The sequence below is a fragment of the Macrotis lagotis genome, chromosome 6, assembly GCF_037893015.1.
Source record: "Macrotis lagotis isolate mMagLag1 chromosome 6, bilby.v1.9.chrom.fasta, whole genome shotgun sequence".
Lineage (NCBI taxonomy): Eukaryota > Metazoa > Chordata > Mammalia > Peramelemorphia > Peramelidae > Macrotis > Macrotis lagotis.
The window spans coordinates 90,173,806-90,187,841 of record NC_133663.1 but is presented as its reverse complement, the minus strand read 5'-3'; the positions used below and the strand labels follow the sequence as shown (position 1 = coordinate 90,187,841).

At 36.8% G+C, this 14,036-nt stretch overlaps 1 protein-coding gene across 2 annotated transcripts in view; it reads left to right on the top strand.

The window, feature by feature from the left end:
• Positions 1–1,008: 1,008 nt before the first annotated feature.
• The window catches only part of LOC141491090 (aldehyde oxidase 2-like), a 144,924-nt gene continuing 131,896 nt past the window's right edge, over positions 1,009–14,036 (top strand). For both annotated transcript variants that reach the window (XM_074191678.1, XM_074191680.1), the window contains exon 1: positions 1,009–1,179. The gene's annotated coding sequence lies outside the window, so the exon portion shown is untranslated. The remainder of the gene's footprint in view (positions 1,180–14,036) is intronic.

Sequence of the window (14,036 nt, the reverse complement as noted above, 5' to 3'; positions counted from 1 at the left end):
GACCCTCAGAATGTTAAGACAGAATTGTCTCAGGAAGCTGAAATGATGATTCATCTTCTTTAATATATTTTCCTTTGATAAAATCACATCTGTTTCTAATGTTGAGCTATAGTACCTCTCTGTATGAGGCGCATGATAAACAAATAACTGGAGTATAAAATGATGAATTCATGTGTTCCTTTGTACTAGTTAACTGTGTGTGAATCATTTCTACTTCTGTGAATGCATCATGCACTATTTTGTACTAGATTTATTTGTATCTGTGTCATGTGTCCCTCTTGGGCTGAAAGCTGTTGGTTAACCTTGGCATCTTATCTGACATAAATTAAGCATTTTATAAATGTCTCTGGATTGAATTAAATGTCCTGATCTCTAGGAGTTATTTTTGCTTCCATCTCTTTCAGTTTTGGAGGTTCAGAAATTTAGTATGTAAATATATATAGGTTCCTATTCAATCCCAATCGGGGTGAGAACCTCAAAAAACTGAGTTGAAAGCAAGAATTTTGCATAAGACTGGCCCTATACTGGACAACTTAACCTCTATCTACAGGTCTCTGGTTAGGAATTTAGGTAATTCCACTAACATTCCCTTTCAGCAAAATTCAAGCAGGTGGTTCAAGAGACAGTGGAGTTCTATGATAAGATTGTTGAACTTGACTATGAAGATCAGGGTTCTACCCTGGGAATGGTCTCTTATTATTTGGAGACTTAGTGTGAATCCCTTAACCCCTTCTGAATCTCAGTTTCCATATCAAGAAAATAGGAATGAAGAATATTTGTCCTTCCTCCCTCAGAAGACTATTCTGAAGTAGGCAGTTCAAAGCTCCTCTTGCTAAGCAGCAGATTTTTTTAATAGACTACAGAGAAAGTTGGAAAAGAGATTGTGTAAGGAACTAGTTCAGAGAGGCATGGCTTAATAAGTCTGAGAAATGATCTGATTGGTGCATTTCCTATAAAGCCAAGGAAGACATTCTCCACCTCTTTCTTTCACACTTTAAAGCTCTTGTCTTTCTGTTTGCTCTCTGACTTTGAGTAGCTTCAGGCTACCTAGTTTCCTGGACTTATACTTCAGTTCTTAAAGACATTCTCTCTGAGTTAAAAAAGAGAGAATCTGTTTTGGAAGCAATGCCTTCCCATTTGCAATCCAATGAGCTGGTCTTCTTTGTGAATGGGAAAAAGGTAGGTCTGGGCATTGTAATTATTTATTATTATTATGGACTTGGGCAGGAAAAAAATCGATTTGAGAGAAACACACAGGACTCATTAAAGCTAAAGTTTCAGTTAGGCAGGGGGCAGGGGAAAAATCATAGGTCTGCTGCCTTTCTGTTCTAGGAATAGCTTCTTCAGGCTGTGGCCACTGAAACCAGTGGATTCCTTTTACATCCTATTTTCTGTACAGTTAACACATTCAGTCCTTTCTTAATATCTGGGAGGTTGGGGGTTACTTTAGTCCATTTCCAGCCAAAAGAGCCATTTTGATCGAATGGGCCTTGTCAAGAGGCAAGAGAACAATCCTGGGTTCTAATAACCAAATATGAATGCTCAATAAAATTTTCAAATTGTGGTGGAAGCCACAATAGACCAAGCTCAATAAGATACCAAAAACCCTATTCATTTGAACTGACTGAATATCTTGAAAACTCACAAACCCCAGTTTTACTTCCACGATGCATTCTAATGATCTTCTAGAGCCTAAAATTTCAACTTTGTGGTTTTGGTGGTACTTTTGCTGGCCTAAAGATTTCCATGACCAGCTAGAAGGATGTGAATGGTTGTCCTCTACCAGAACTTTTGTAGAACTGAAAAAAGATTGCTTATACACCCACCCTTCCACACTACCAACAGAGCTCTTGAGAACCAAGAATTGAGTGAACTGAACTGGAATTGTTTGAGTTAGCTTTGCTTTCAGATTATAAAATGACAGATTTTGGATTTTGTTTGGAAGGTTGACTGAATTTCATAGGTCTTTTGCTGAAATGTGTATTCATCTCCTTACATTTAGGTTTTATGTGATTTTACCTTCTAGAGGATGACTTTTTAACCTGAAGACTATTGAATATGTGTTACTATTACTATCATCTTCATTATCATCATTAAAATGTGTTTTTTATTATTATTATCATCATCATCATCATCATCATTATTAAAGGAATTAGCTGAACCCTCAGATTCTGAGAAATCCATTGCATCCAAAGGGGATATAATGATAATGATGGCACAATTGGGCACCAGGAAGGGAGATGGATTTATGTTTGTGTGTGTGTGTGTGTGTGTGTGTGTGTGTGTGTGTGTATGTGTGTGTGTACAACAGGGGACAAAGATCATTTGACTAGAGCACAATCTTCAGAAGAGTAATTTTCAATGATTCTGGAAAGATGGATTGGGGACAGGCTATAAAAGGTTTTAAAAGTTAAACAGAAGAGTTTATATTTTATTCTAAAGGCACTGGATTTGGAGGAGAAGAGGGACATGTTGAGATCGGAACCTAGGGAAAATTATTTTGGCAATGATTTGTAGGGTGAACTGGAATGGTTAGAAATTGGAAATAGGGGGATGAATTAGAAAGCTGTTGCAATAATCAGGCAAGAGTTGATGAGGATCTGAATTAAGGCTCCTTTCTCTCTAATATCTAGACATGTTAATTAATTGTGTGAGTGGAAAGGAGTCGCATCTGAGATATACTGTGGTGGTAGAAATGGTAAGATCTGGCAAGTGATTGAATATTTGAGGTGAAGAGTAAAATAAGAGTCTGGAGATCAAAAGAGTCAACAGTAATGCTGAGGTTATAAGCTTAAGATCTGGGAGATTGGATGGATGGGGATATCTTCAACAGAAATAGAAAAGTTTGGAAGAGAGGAGTGGTTTTTAAGTTGACTTTGGATGTGTGAGTTTGAGATCTCTGAGACATCTTCACCATAAAAGAGCTCAAGGGGGAGTGGAAGATAGAGGGTTATCTCTTTGAGATCAGGAGGCCCAGAGCTTTAGAAATATTCAGAAACACAGTTTCTATCTGGACCTAAAAAGCCTCTCTCCCAGAGTCCTGTCTCCTTTCTCTGTTGTGATTATCCCAAATGCAAATGCCTTCTCAGAGCTACATGGCTTTTGTTTCTCCAACTCCATGCTACTTCTATTCATTTCTGATAGAAACTGGGCTTCTCTTCCAGTCTGTCCTAGGACTCAGTGAATGAACTTTAATTACCTGGTTTACCATTTTTCACTCTTAGTCTCTTTCTGATTCACTCAAGGAAAGGAACTAATTCACACCTCCTGAGAAGAGTCCAGTAGTCAAATTTAAGTGTTTCGTTAGCTTAACCCTTAATTATCTGGTCTTTATTCTGTGATTTTGTTGGTGAAAAACCAATTCCCTTATATGGGAAAGTGGACTCTCGAGAAGGTCAGTCATTTGCTTAAAGCCCCATAGTTAATATGTGGCAGAGTCAGGATTCAAACTCAGACCTTCAGAATCAAGGTCTTCTGGCCTCAGTCCCATATCTTTCCACTTGGCTATGTTGCCTAGTCAACAGACATCCAGATAAGAATAATTCATTTCCCTAAACTGATTCTTTGGCTGAATAATTTAGTTATCTGACATTCATCATATCAATGGAGTATTTACTAAATTTCTACTTCCTTTTGTATTGGCTACAGGAAGATGACATCTTTCTGTCCCCTGGATGACAATAATAATCACCAGAATTTAAATGACACTTTGAAATTTGCAAAGGGCACCTCTTTCGATCCTCACAATAACCCTAGGAGAGAGGGTGCTATTATTATCCAATTTTATAGATGAGGAAATTGAGACAAAGGTAAAATTACCTGTCCAGGGTCATACAGATGGTAAACATCTGAGGCTGTGATTTGAACTCAGATCCTCTTAACTCCAAGTTCAGTATTCAGATTGATTCCGTACACCAGGATATTAGGTACACTCTCTCTACTCTACTTCCACAATTAGGGAGGTAGATTGTTCTGATGTTCTTTGACAAACCAAAGCTAGCAAAGACTTACAGAGCAGAATTTAGAATGTTGATGTTTGGGAGCAAGCTGGAAGGGGTCTCAAGGTGATCTAGTCTAACCACCTCAATTTAGGATTAGGAAATTAAGGTCCAGAGAGTTGAAATCATTTACTTAAGGGTAGTAAGGAGCAGATCTAGCATTTCAACTTGTGTCCTCTCATTCCAAATCTAGCATGTTTCCACTGTTGTCTTCAGAATTTAATCAATGTCTACAGGGATCTCACTTTCTTTCCAGATTTAATATTTCACACTTTGGTTAAAAATGTAGTTTAAAATGATCCAGGCTCCTCAGCTCTGTAACCAATCAGACACCTCCAACTCTACCATCAACATAGGCACTGTGGTTCTTGCCTATAACTGAAGTCTGACACATCCTTTAATCCTAGTGTGGCTGAAAAAGAAATGCTATGATGTGATTGCCTACCTGACCAATATTGGTCAGAAGGATTTTTGAAGAGACCAGGAAAAATCTTGAGCATTGAAGCTCAAGGCCAAAAAGGTTTTCATTAGTGATGTCAGTAAGGAATTTGTAGAAGTCAGTCTGGTCATTTTGTTCAGTCCAGAGTCCCATAAAAAGGACTCCCAGCTCCTGTTCACCTCCCTAGCCAGACATTGCATTACCCACAAATGAGTGAAATCTGTCTGCCAGAATGGGGCCAAGTGCTGTGTCCTATGAAGGGAAATGCAGATCCAGTTTTAGTTAACCTGATATTTCTTGGCCACTCAAAGTTCATCACCTCCCAAAGTAATGCCTGAATTGTACAATAAATTCAAAGGATACAACAATCTGATACAGTATGCAAAGAAATCCTAAGAAATACCCTTCCAAGATCCCCTAAAGCATAAGTGAAGACCTTATATATGAGAACTACAAAACAGAATTCTAGAGAACCCTAAGAAGCAAGCCATGTCTGGCCTGTACACAAAGATCAAAGACCCTACAAAGGCTTCCAAAAGCCTAAATATCTTAGAGATTCAATTCAAAAAAGGTGTCCACAAGCAGGTAACTAGTCAAAGATGGTACTTCCCAACCTTCAGAAGTCCACAGGGGGTGGCTAGGTGGTGCAGTGGATAGAGCACCAGCCCTGGAGTCAGGAGGACCTGAGTTCAAGTCCAACATCAGACACTTAGTAATTACCTAGCTGTCTGACCTTGGGCAAATCCCTTAACCCCAATGCCTTGCAAAAACCTTCCCAGTTAGAGTTCTTTTCCTTAGAGTTCTGCCTCAATGTAAATGAAATGTGGACAAACATGGGGTGAGTAAAATTGATATTGTGGAGAATAATTTGATCAGGATGAAGTCCAGTCCACTATTATTATCATTTAAACATTGAGGCTTTCACCATAGATTGAGAACACAAAAACCAAGAAGAACCTGAACTTGAATCTTTCTGACTTGGTATACAATGGTTTCAAGCATAAGGGAGGTAATGAAAAAACTAGTTAAGATAAATAAAACAATACCAATAGGTAGTATTTATATATTAATTTCAGGTTTGGTAAGCACTTTACAAATATTATCTCATTCAATCCTCACAGCACCTCTGGGATGAGAAAGCTGAGACTGGCAAAGGCTATGCCACTTGCCAAGGGCATTCCATTGTTCACTCGTTTCAGTCATGCTGGACTCTACATATTCCACCTGGAGCTTTCTTGGCAAAGATACTGGAATGGCTTGCCATTTTCTTCTCCAGCTCATTTTACAGATGAGGAAATTGAGGCAAATAGGGTTAAGTGACTTACCTAGGGTAACATAGTAAGTGTCTGAGGACAAATTTGGGTTTTTTTATTAATCTATTTAATGTTCAAATGCATTAAACTGACAAGAACATCAGCAACAGTTCTGTTCAAAAATTTTTCTTCTTCTTCCCTTGATGAACAACTATATTTTTTTGCAAATCCTAAAGCTTGCTTTAAATAGGCCATATTATTATTACTTATCATTTCCTTTTCCTTTTCTTATGTATATGAGGTCACCTGCCACTGTGCTGCAAACTCCCAGGAAGAGGCTGAGGGCAAGGTCCAGATACGGGTCTTCAAGGGTTAGATATACATCCTGGGCTAATAGTCTCCTTGGTCACTGCACAATGAAGAACTCATAGACATGAATATGCAGGAAGTTTATGAGCCCTCTGATGCTCCTGCCTTCATCAAAATCAATTCCCTCTGGCTAAAGCAAGGCTTCCACTAGATAGACTAAGCAACTTGTCCCTCCCTGCCAGTTCTCCAAGCAATGGCACTGATTGTCATGACAATTTGTGATTGCTATTCACTCTTCTAGTTTGTAGATCAACCAGGCTTTGGTTCACATTCCTTTAGCAAGCAAAGGTCAACAAAGGGAGGAGAGCAAAAATTACAATAATAACAACAAAAATAATAAAAGACCACTCTGCATGTGGGCAATGAGATGGTCAGTGGATGGAGTGCTGGATTGGAATTCAGGAAGACTATCTTTCCAAGTTCAAATCTGAACTCAGACCCTATTTTGGCTATGTGAACCTGGCTTATGTTTGTTCACTTCCTTAACTTCAAAATGAACTGAAGAAGGAAATGGAAAACCACTCTAGTATCCTTGCCAAAAAAAACCCAGAATAGGGTTACAAAGCCAGAATTACTGAAACAAATGAACAACTTTGCATGTGGAAAAATATATAGTTTAAAACTAATAAGAATCTCAAAATAAGGCCACCATCTTACATGTGACATTTCTTAAGGTCTAAAGAGTTAAAAAGTATTTCATTCATTCATCCTTAGAACATTTCTAAGAAGAAAGTAGAATGAGAGAGGACCAGAAAAATTAATTCACCCAGAGATGAAAAAATAAAGTTGGTATAATTTTTCTAATCTAGTTCCTTGACTTTTTTTTTTTAGGTTTTTGCAAGGCAATGGGATTAAGTGGCTTGCCCAAGTCCATACAGCTAGGTAATTATTAAGTGTCTGAGACTGGATTTGAACCCAGGTACTCCTGACTCCAGGATACTGCACCACTTAGCCGCCCCTCCTTGACTTTTTCTATTCTAGTTTTAGAATCCAGTGTCTCTCATGGAAAGGAGATCTATTCAAAATTAACTAATGAGGGGAGGGTACTTTGTTACCAGATTCTCCCTGATTCCACTACTTCTTTAACAACTAGTTACAATGATGAAAATGGAAAGAACAAAATAAGAAAACTGAACACTTTTAATTTATTGTGATCAATTAGAGAATCGCTGAGCCGGTTTTTCTTCTTCTATTATATAGTCTGTCAGACTCAAGTTTCTGGTTTGCTTAGTTTTGCTACACTGATTTTTAAAAATTATTTATTACATCATTGTGGCTAGAAGGAATTTATTCAGAAGTGAAGATCATATAAAACAAAATACATCTATAAAAATTATAAAAACACTAATTAATAATCTCTTTGTGCCTTTGATGTCACCCTATTCTTTATCCTCTTAGTTAACAACTTTCCTTTCTGAGTTAAACAGAGAAGTGATTTATTTTCACATTCTTAACAAAACAGAAATACTGACATTTTTAGGGAATAGTGTAAGCATTTTGATTTTGTTTTTCTTGTCAAAGGAGGTATTAAAAGAATTAGTTAAGATGAGTTATTAATAATAATAAATAGATAGTATTTCTGTAGTACTTTTTCCTTAAATACAAATAATATCTCTTTTAATCCTCATAACAAGCATGGAAGAAGTAGGTGTTATTATTACCTGCATTTTACAAATGAGAAAGCTGAGCCTGGCAAAAGCTAAGCTGCTTATGGAAGGTGACAAAACTAGTAAGTGTCTAAGACTAGTTTTGAACTCATGTCTTCATGACTCCAGGTCCAGCACCTTATCTCTACCTAGCTGCCAAGAATCATTGAAACAAATTAAATACACCCCTTCTTTTGTAAATCATGGTACTTGCTTTAAATAAGTCATATTATTATGATTATGATGATGATGATCACTTAAAATTTCCCTTTCCTTTTCTCATGGGTAGAGAACAGGAATTAGGGTCAAAGTAGTAAGACATGAATTACAAACATATACCTGTTCAAGTTTTTACTTCAAATCTAAAGTCTAATTGTAATGCATAAGAGCTGAGCTTTCTAAATGGAAGAAAATCTCATCATACAATTAATGCTATACTGTCTTATTATATAATCTTTATAAGCTTTTTAACTACTCTAGATATATTTAGGATAAACAAACAAGAATTTTAGGAACCAGAATAAAATCCATCACAAATTCCAAGAATCTCTAGTCTTTTGCAACTCAAGGTTTCTCTATAAAGGAAGATATGACTTCCTGAACAAAAGAACAAGGCTTCCTAATCAGTTAATTAAAACTAATTAGACACATTAATTAGGAAAACTATTTTTGCTGAAAAATTTGGGGAGAAATCCCACCCCATTTAGGGAAAACAATTGATAGGGTTTGCCCTATGGGCCCCATATTGGATGCCTGGGTCTTAGCATATACCACTAGGGGGCAGTGCAGCACAGGTGAAGGAGTATATAACCAAGGTTCTACCTGTGTGACCTGGGACTAGTCTCCCTTTCTGAGTCTCAGATCCCTTACCTGTAAAAATAAAGAAGTTGCATTAGTTAACCTTTGAAGATCCCTTTGACTCTCTCTATGATCCAAGAAATTTAAACTCGAGTTTTGAACATTTTCAAGTAAAATAGTACCTAATAATGAATTAACATTTTTATAGCATGTTAAGGTTTGCAAAATACTTTACATGGTTTCCTCAGTGGATTTGACCAAGAAATGAAAGTATGTACACAGAAGAGAACAGAAGGAAGGTCAAACGGAATTACAAGGAATCAAAACAGCTTTGAAAATTACATGTTGCATCTATTATAGACTCTTAGCAAGAAAATAAGCTAGATATAATAGAGAGGGACAGTTTCTTGTGTAATCTTTTCTTTCTGTTCTACAAAGTATATGGAGGTGCTCATTTTAGTGTTTATTAATGTCAGAATAAATGTTTTTAATTTTTAAATTGAAAACCTTTATTCACTCTGAGAAAGGGGGACATGTTCCTTTTTTCTAGGATTCTGGAATATTCTCCTTCCCCAATCTGGACTGTTGCCTACATCTTTTTCATAGGTGTGTCTCTCCAGAAGGAAGTTCTCTTGATTCTTTTGGTGTAAATGTGACAAAACGTGTATATATATATATATATATATATATATATATATATATATATGTATATATATACATATATATATATATTCAAAACAAACATATTAAAAAGAGCTCCATATTATTAAATTGTACCCATCAGTAATCTTTACCTCCTTTCCCTCTTCCAGGTTACAGAGAAGAATGCAGATCCAGAAGTCAATTTGCTGTCCTACCTGAGAAAGAACCGTATCCTTTCCCCATAACAATGTTAAATTCCATTTCTAGATCACTTCAAAGTCTACAAAACATTTTGCTCACAATCCTTTGCAGTTTATCATTATTATTATTATTGTTGTTATTATTATTATTATTATTATATCACTATCCTTTCCATTTCACAAATGAGAAAATGAACATGGAGAGGTGGATTTATTTTCAGGTTCAATCACTCAATCAACAGGCATTTATTAAGAATTTGTTATTGGGATGGCTAGGTGGCACAGTGGATAGCGCACTGGCCCTGGAGTTCAAATCTGGCCTCAGACACTTAATAATTACCTACCTGTGTGGCCTTGGGCAAGCCACTTAACCCCATTGCCTTGCAAAAACTAAAAAAAAAAAAAAAAAAAGAATTTGTTATTAAAGAAGCATTCCCATCCCCAGTCAAAACTGCTAATATCAGCCTCTTTGTCATGTGTCTCCACAGGCAAAAGTCCTCATACATGACAGGACCAAGTCAGGCTCTGTGGCAGGCTGAGGGGTTACCAAGGCAAAGGAAGCTGACCCTGCTCTCATGGAACATAGTGGAGTTTTGAGTAGGGGAGTAGAATCACATGATTAGCCTTAGTCACTTTTTTTTATAGTTTCTACAAACACCAACTATGCAAATGTAAAGTCTCTGGGCTTCTTCTGCACTCAGTCCTCTCTCCAGTCCACTTGAATGTTCAGTTAAGTCTGATTTTTAGCATAGTATCTGTACCCATGGCTTTAATCAATACTGTTTTGGGCAACTGGGTGGTAAGGCTACATATAGAGTGCCAGGCCTGAGTTCAAATGTGACCTCAGAAACTTATTAGCCTGTGACCCTAGTCAAGTCACTTCACCCTATTTGTCTCAGTTTTCTCATCTATAAAATGAGATGGAGAATTATATAGCAAACCATCCAGTATCTCTGCCAAGAAAATTATAAATAGGGTCTCAAAGTCTCAGACATGACTGGGGAAACCCTCCCCACAACAGAAATCAATACTATTTACTTGGTTTAACTTGCAAATGTGCTGGTTTCTCAAAATAATAACAATAATAGCTGATATTTATATAGTGCTTATAATGTGCCAGGCACCAGGGTAAATGCCTTCACAAAAGAGCTTTTGTTCTCTAGTCTCCAGTTAATAGTCATGAAAATTAAAGCTAAGCACTTTAGCTCAGCTTGAATAATTCTCTAAAGAGCTTCACAAAGCCCTGCTAGTATTATTACCTAATAAAGAGCTCTATTGTATTTAGCTGGCACATGATTGCTAAATGGATTGTCTGAACTTGCCAATTAGCTTTTGGGGAAAACACGTGTAATGGGGAGAAGTCTCCTTGTACTTCACCCAGGTTTTCCCTGGTTCTTCCCCACTTCACTTTTCCATTTTGAATTATGTAGTTTTTCATTCAATAATGGATGATCCTTGAAATAAAGCACGATCCTTGAAAGAACCAGAAGTTTTTAGAGAAACCTTAGTCAAGTCTTAGGAGAAAATCCAACTCTAGTCATTGTACCATTCAGTGTTGCAGACATCATAATAGTCAATTCAGTTAACTATACAGTTGAGAGATAGCACTGGCATTGGAGTCAGAAAAGATGATGAGAGTCTGCAATTATGATCTGGGATAAGTCACTTAACTTGTAATATGGCCTTGAGTAAGTCACTTGGGTTAGAAGGCATTTATGTGAGAGGTAGGAAACTTTTTTTCTGCCAGGGGTCATTTGGTTATTTATAACAAAATTAGCCTGATATAGTTGGTCAAACATTTAATGAATTCACCCCCAAAGAGCTCCTAGATTTCTTAAATTTTGAGTCCTGCCTACAGTTAACTGAGCAGTACCAGACCATATGATTTTGAGGGCCTTATACGACCTGAGGGTCAAATGTTTCCCACCCCTGGTTTATATAATGCTAACTCTGACCCAAGAACTGGGTTAAGAGCTTTAAGATGTTATTTCATTTGATCTTTATTAAACTCTTGCAAGAAGAAACTGAGGCAAACAGAGGATAAGTAACTTGCCCAAAGTCACACAGTGTCTGAGGTCTGATTAGAAATCAGGTCATAGCAATTCCAGGCCCAGCACTGAATCTTTCTGAGTCTGTTTCCTCATCTGTAATACAGCCATAATAAAAGTTGTACTATCTTCTTCATAAGACTGCAGTTAGACTCAAACTAGAAAATGTTTTTAAAGAACTTTGTAAACTTTAAAGAGCTATATACAAAAGTGTTTATTAATAACAAAGATAACATGAACAATTGAATGATACAAACACCAATAATCTGAGACACAGAATAAAATAGAATAGAATGTACACAAAATAAAAAAACTTCAGGTTTTTTTGAAGTTTTGAAGTTCAGTTTCCACTTCTGACCTTGAGCAAATGACTTAATCTTTACTGCCTAAATCTCTCCAAAACTTTAATTTGTATCTACATTGGTAAGAAAAAACTTTCCCCCTACCATCACCATGAGCGAGTCCAGTCCAAAAAGAATATATCCATTTCAACAAAGACTTTATTAAGCCTTTACAACAGGTAAGTCATTGTCTAAGCACAAAGGGATACAAAAGGAAACATGAAAGAGTTCCTGACCTCAAGGAGCATACATTCTATTGGAATGATATAGAATGTACCCAAGTCAGCAAATGTAACATTTATTGAAATCAAGTCCCAGTAATTTTAAGTGCAAAAGATGAATAAAATTTGGGAGAAATAAAGAAAAATATGATATTGAATATTGGAAGTGATATTGGATTTTGGAACTATACTTGGAATGAAACCTAGGGATTCTTCAAGACATAGATAAAGATACATTCCAAACATGGAAGACCACATCTACAAAATCACAGAGGTGGGAAATGGAAAGTCATGAATGGGGAACATCTAGCAGGTAAATTTGACAGAAACAGAGGGGATATGATAGGATACAGGAAATAAACCTGAAAGATAGTAGAAAACAGACAATGAAGTCAGTCCATTAATAAACATTTATTTAGTGTTTACTATGTCCTGCACTCTGAGCTAGCCTCAGATACAAAGAAAAGCAAACATACTATCCCTGCCCACAAGGACCTCATATTCTAATGGGGAACCACCATGCAAACAAATATGTACATACAACGTATATGCAAAGTAGATGGAAAGTAATCTCACAAAGAAGGCACTAGCAGTAGGGAAGAGCCTGAAAAGGTCTCCTACAAAAGTTCAAATTTTAACTATCTTGGAAGGAAACCAGAGAAGCCAGGAGTTGCAATAAGAAGGAAGAGCATCCTAAGCATGGGAAATGTATCATAGAAGCAAAAAGGAATCATTAAAAATTTTTGAAGGAAAGGGGAGAGAGTGTGAAATGAGTAAAATCAATTATTTAGGAATATCAATAGGGCATCTATGTGGAAGATGGATTGGAAAGGGGAGGAAAACCAATATGGAGTCTATTGCAATAATCCAGATGAGAGATAAGGAAGGTCTTAAGTGGAGTAGAAACTGTATAAGTAGAGAGAAGGGGAGAAAGGTAAGAGAAGTTGTAGAAATGACAATGTCTTGGCAGCTAATTAAGTATGTGAGTTGTCAGGATCTCTCTGGATCCTGGCTCTGCCATCCAGTGTGTTAGTTATACATCCTAGCTTTATGCCATCCCACAAACTTGAAAAAGATCCCATCTATGCCTTTATCCTAATCATTAATAAAAATGTTAATAGCATAGGGTTAAACACAAATCCTTGGGGAATGGAGACCTCCTCCCAAGATAAAATGGAACCATTAATGACATTCACCAGTTCTGAATCCTTCTAATTATATTGTCATCCACCCCATATCTCTCCATCTTTTCCAAAAGAATTTCTTCTCTAGACTTTCCAAAACACTCTCAAGTACTTTGGTAAAGTTCAGAGAAACTATACCCCATGTCCCTACTCTACCCATTTAGAAGCTGGTTTAGAAACTAGTTTAGAGAAGAAGAAAGGAAGGTGGAGGAGGAGGAGAAGGAGGAGGAGGAGGAAGAGAACAGGAGGAAGAGGAGGAGGAAAGAGGAAAGAAAGGAAGAAATCGAGAGAGAAAGAGAGTGAGAGGAAGGAGGGAGAAAGGGAGAAAGGAATGAAAAGAAAAGAAAAAGCAGTAAAGAGAAAAATCAAGCTACTCATGTGATTGTTCTTAATATTACCATTGTCCCTCTTTGGGATCACCATTTCCTTTTCCAGATGTTAATTAGTTATATCTTTAATTTTTACATCCTAGAATTTTGCTAGGAATAAAAGTGAAGCTCATTGGTCTATCATTGCAACTTCCATTCTCTTCCATTAGAAAAAAAAATCAAGATGACTTTATCCCTCATTATGTTCTCCATAATCTTTAAAAATATTACTACCATTGGTCCAGCAGGCTCCACCTGACCATTCTTTCAAAATCATGAGAATGCTGTCATCTGAGTCTGGAGACTAAACTATCTCAAAGAGCACTTAAGTGCCCTATTATTATTCTTCTTAGTTGTCTTGAATATCAATTTCCTGTTAGCCATGTCTGTCCTGTCCTTTCCATTTGGCAAACAAAGCAAAACCAGAATGGGAATTAGGCATCCTTTTCTTCTCCTAATTAGTTCTATTTCTCCAAGTCAAAACAATCTCTACCTAGAAACTCTTCTTTCCTAAAAAGATAGATGTTTT